Here is a 6,000-nt window from a genome sequence, read left to right as displayed (position 1 = left end):
CAAAATCTGCAATAGAGCAGATACCCAGGATGGTGTGAACAACATGAAGAAAGATCTGTCGAAGCTTGAAGAATGGTCTGAAATTTGGCAACTAAAATTTAATGCTAAGAAATAAAGGTCATGCATTTGAGCTGCAAAAACCCAAGGGAATGATACAGTTTAGGAGGTGAAGAACTTAAGTGCATTACAGAAGAGCGGGACTTGGGTGTTATTGTGTGTGATTGTATGTGATGATCTTAAGGTGGCCAAACAGGTTGAAAGGTGATGGCGAAAGCTAGAAGGTTGCATAGGGAGAGGTATGGCTAGTAGGAAAAAGGAGGTTTTGATGCCTCTATATAAGACTCTGGTGAGACCTCATTTAGAATATTATGTACAATTCTGGAGGCCGCACCTTCAAAAAGATATAAAAAGGATGGAGTTGGTCCAGAGGAAGGCTACTAAAATGGTGCGTGATCTTCATCACAAGGCTTATGGGGACAGACTTAAAGATCTCAAAGGAGAAAAGGCGGGAAAGGGGAGATATGATAGAGACGTTTAAATACCTATGTGGTGTAAATGCACATGAGTCGACTTTCTTATATTTGAAAGGAAGCTCTGGAATGAGAGGGCATAGGATGAAGTTAAGATGATAGGCTGAGGAATAATCTAAGGAAATACTCTTTTTACAGAAAGGGTGGTAGATGCATTGAACAGTCTCCCAGAAGAGGTGGTGCAGACAGAGACAGTGTCTGAATTCAAGGAAGCCTGGGATAGTCATGTGGGATCTCTTAGAAAGAGGAAGAGATAATGGTTACTGCAGATGGGCAGACTGGATGGATCATTTGGCCTTTATCTGCCATCATGTTTCTATGTACAGTACCCTCGATGCAGAACCGCAGCAGACACCACGTGGAGGGATGCGTCACAGGATGCACACTGCCACACTCCCTCCACAGAGTTTTATCTGCTCAGCACTGAAGGTCTGTGCTGTATTCAAAGCAGAGCCACCAGCAGCAACACTGCTAGCCCCAACACTGCTGTACTAGCATTAGAGATCTTCTCTTTTTCTGTGAAATAGAAACAACACAATGCTAGTAATTACCATTTTCGAGCCAACTGCTGCCTGCATTATCACCCCCTTGGGCATGATGGACCACTGGTCTGACCCAGCAGCGGCAATTCTTATGTTCCCTTAGGCCTTCCAGTGGGGACAAGGGGGGAACAATGTAATTCCTTGCTTAATCACTCAAGGTACCCTTGGAACCCAAATGCTCAAACACCAGTGTTCACAGAGCTACAATGTGACACTATCCTCCTGTCTTCCTTAGCTCTCTCATATCTGCTTGCCAGTATTAACAGCCTCCTCATCGTGTGTGCCATTCAGTTGACCATGCACCACCTCTAAATGAGGGCCACGCAGAGGCAATCCTCAATGTCAATGAATGGGCCTAAATCCTGAAAATCAAGGAGCCAAACATCCCAAATATACTTATTGAGGCCCCCCCCCAAAAAAAAAAAAAAAAAAAAAAAAAAGGGCCATAAAGTTGTCAGTAAGGCAGAGAACCTGGCCATTTGCAGCGACTCTACCAGGTACTGTATCTTAATGTGACAACTGCTAGAAACAGGATACTGGGCTGCACAGACCCTTGGCCTGACACTGTAAGATGACTCTTATTATCTAAAGTAATGCACAGCATCATATCTCTGTTCACCAGTGCTGCGTATGCCTCTCCATTAGAGATGCTATTTGAATCCTCAACCCAAGGTGATGCCCAGTTCCTATGCCTCCATCACGAGTGAACGTATCAGCATCAAAGACAGGCTGGAACATTATCTGTTCAGGAGCCTCTGAAGTATCTCATCACTCTGCATAGGATGATCTAATGGCACTAGTGAAAGGTCGCTTGCATGCTACCCTACAACCTGAACTCAGACCCTATACTGATCTGTATTCATGTTAGCCATCCATGAACTTTAATGTACTCTTTGTGGATATTTTGGGGTGAATTCCTTATGTTTTTTTGCTTTAATGTCAGACAACATAGGGCTCAAGCCTCAATCACACCAGCTCCTATAGTAAGGCTTCCTTGCACCATCCTGTTGTTCCACCTACCTATGATGACCAGCAACAAGAATGGATAATCTTGCAACTTCTGCATGCTGCTCTGGGTGTGACTCCAGTTTCCAGTACTTGTCCTACTCAGCGGATACATGACCTAAGCAACATGGTGGTCCTGAGTCTGACCTCCTCCATGCTGGAGCAGTTTGTAGTCATACTAACAAAACAAAAATCTTTTCTGCATACTAAACAGGGCTGACATCCCCAGAAACTCTTGGACCCTGACAAAAAGTACCAAGACAACAAGGGCAACTGTCTACCAACCATAATGGACAGATTTGTGGCACAAAACTGACCAAATTCTTTTCTTGGTATTACTTGGGTCCCCACAAGGTAAGGTATCTTATTACTTCCCAGAGTTCCTGGCCAGTCAGCTACATGCCTTCTAACTCTTCCTCCCCATAACCTGCATGCACCACTATGAAATCTAGCATCTTGCACCACTAAAGGCAGGGATCCAAGTTGTCTCCTGTCTTGGGAATGGATCAACTCAATCAATGGGTACAACTTGCTTCACCCCACTTCCACTTTTGCAGGTCTTGGCAAACATCCAGAAAGTTAAACCCAACACAAACCTCATACCCTACTTGACCATAAGCACATAGGCCAGGCCCTAGATGCATAGAAACAGGACATCCAGGCATCACAGGACTCCAAGCATATCTGAGGCTGAAGGAGATATGGCCTGATAATGATGTTGCCAGAAGTCCAGTCGGGGCCCCCAGTAGGTCTAACAGCACCTTCTCTTCCTGCACTGATGACTTGGTAAAGCGGAGCAGGAGTGATCTTCCTACACTCCTGCCCTGTGCAAAGCCACAAACACAAATGGCTACTGTGAGTTCCTGCTGTAGTCTCGCAAAACCATGGGAACTCACGGCAGCCATTTTGTTTGTAGTTCAGCATGGGGTGAGAACGTAGGAAGATTGCTCCGGGAAGCAGGATGATTTAGAGACTCGTGAGTAACCAAATTCGCTAATTTTAAACCCGCAAACATGGAGGGGAGTGTAGCTTTAAAATGAGCTCTTCTTTGAACTTTTCTAATAATTCCTAGCATTTTCATTGCTTTTTTTGGTCACTGCCACACTTTGGGTGGAAAGTTTCAGCATATGGTCTAGGTCTAGGATGACATATCTTTTTCTTGAGCACTGATCAACCCTTTTAAACAATTAAGTTAGGCACCTAGATCAACTAGATGTGCCAAGTGTGCAGTGTTTAACTTTTTGTTATTTTTTGAGAGGCAAATGTTAGGGGTGGAAAATGGGCATAAATGTGTTACCCAGTAATGCTGACATTACTACCGTGCTAACTAGTTAATGCATAATGCATCTACTGTATAATGTTGGAGCTTTAGTGATCTCACAGTACTTTTTTTAAATGATTGCTGCTGATGCTTAACATTAGTGTGGAGATAGAAAAAAGCCCTTTTTGACAGACATGCTAGAAATGGGCTTAGGGTCTGATTCTTTATATAGCACCAAAAAAAATCAGTGCCATGTAGAACTTAGCGCAATTCAAGGCATGCGCCATATATATATATATATATATATAGCTAGATTGTGAGCCTTTGGGACAGCTAGGGAAATCCAAAGTACCATTTTTATTTATTTTATTTTAATGTATCTTTAATCTATCTTCATTGTAAACTGCTTTGAACCTCACAGTATAGCGGTATATAAGAAATCAAATCAAATCAAAATCAAATATATAGAATCACACTTAGCGCCAGAGTGTGTCATAACTTTTAGGTGCACCCATTTAGGCCAAAGAGAACCAGGGCTAAATAGCTGTGCCTATGTTGTATGTGGATCAGGCATATTCTTTAACAATGTGTATACATTTCAGGAACGCCCACAATTTCCCCATGCTCCTCCCCTGGCCACACCCCTTTCAGATTCACACACTAGAAATGATGTGCACCACTTTATAGAATACACTTACCAAGTTGTGCACGTAACTTCTAATTAATGCCATTTAGTGCCAATTAATAGGTGTTAATTGGCAGTAAATAGTGCTGATTGGGTTTGTTAAATGATTAAGATGTGTGCACAAAGCGGCTGTGCGTACCAGTTTGTGCGCACAACTTTAGGCGCCATATTCAGAATTTGGGGGTTAGCATGTGGGAAATGCCCACGTAAGGGTGTGATAAGCCCATTTACTGTGCAGTTTAGTAAAAGGGATCAGAGAGCCTTCAGTAGTCTGAAGACTCATTAGCCAAGGCTTCTTTTCACTTACAATATCTATGCTGGAACAATTACCCAGGCTTCCTCTGCCTAAATCTGCTACAGGTTACTTTAACATGTTGGATTAGGGTAACCTTAAGTATTTGCCCAAAACTTAAAAAAATTACACATATTCAGTTCTAGTAAAATCTAGATGCATGTCTGCATCATTTTATTATAACAAGAAACAGTTTACAAATCAGTTAAAAAAAAAAAATTGCCATTGTTGCAAACTACATCTTTGCAGGTACGAGATATATTTTATTACAGAAGAACAGCTCTTTTCGTGTCTTGCTATTTTTTTTTATTGCAAACTACTGTACATTTCTAGTGTAAGTTTTTAAAACTTGAGTTTAAGAATTGACACTGACTGATATTTATCAGCCACTGTAGAGATGCCACCATACCACTGACACATGTGCAAATGGCAGATACATTGCAAAAGTGATTTATATTTGTTCTGTTTTTGAACTTGGGCATTTCTCTGACACTTCCAAATAGTGCAGTTTGCTTAAAATGCCCTGGCACCGCTTTGTGCCCTTCTTAAACTGGAATGAGTTGTGTATGGGAGTCAATTCATCACTGGTTAGTTAAGGAGGAGTTAATATCACTTCCCTTTTCTTTATCTAAAAGTAAAAGGAGATTAGTAAACTCATCAAGCATGGGTCCCCTTCTTATGATGTCATGCAGTGACTGAACGTATGTTCAATGACATCATTATCCTGAGCTACACAATTCATTTTCACTTTGTGATAAAGGTATTAGAGAATGATACAGTGACAAAATTCATCTCTGTTCCCATCCCCATGGATAACTGCAGGAAACAATTCTGTGCCATTCTTTAGTGTCTATTTCAACTTCAGTTCTTCTATACCAGCATTTTTCAATGCAAGGCTTGAGGGTCAGTGGTTGTGCCCATTTATGCTCTGATTTTTCCCTCTCTCCTTAAAGAATGACATGGAGATGGTTTCCCGCAGTTATCTGCAGGGACAGGAACGGTGCTGAATTTTGTCACCGTGCCATTCTCTAAAAGGTTAGATATGACCTAACAGCACAGAGCAGTCTCGCCTATACAACTCAAATGCCTCATTTGAATATTATGAATTTTTCAATAGAGTTACATATTACAAGACTTACTTCTTTAGATTTTTGAAACAAAATCCACCTTTTAAAAGATATTTACAAAGTCTGCCACAGGCTTATACTACAAATTACATCCTTAAAAATTATCTACTCAGTGACGGGGCACATCCTTTAACAGAGGATAGGTTTCATTTCCAGCAAGCAGGAAGAATACATGTCAGCAGCTGCTATTTCACCAAAAAGGTCCCCATTACTTGACTGTATCTTGTGCCTCTTCCTGGAATTAATTCTTCCACTGAAATTTTCTTTTTGTTATTCTCCCTGACCCATGGTAGGTTCCAGCTTTGCCCAGAATATAAAAAAACTTCAAAAGAAGTTGGAAGGTGGACATAAGACTATAGTCATTAACATATGTCCCAGTTCACTAAACTGATCATTTCACATCCTTTAAAAAAAAAAGGATGCTCCTGTTTCTCTCATTACTCACAGAAATACAGCACATTATTTTGTTTTGCAAATGCCAGAAAATAACAGATGTTTAACATTCAAAGTACCCACACCAAGCCCCTTCCCCCACATAATAAAATAATATAAAAACTG

This window comes from Geotrypetes seraphini, chromosome 10 (assembly GCF_902459505.1).
Source record: "Geotrypetes seraphini chromosome 10, aGeoSer1.1, whole genome shotgun sequence".
Taxonomy (NCBI): Eukaryota; Metazoa; Chordata; class Amphibia; order Gymnophiona; family Dermophiidae; genus Geotrypetes; species Geotrypetes seraphini.
This window is presented reverse-complemented; position numbering follows the sequence as displayed.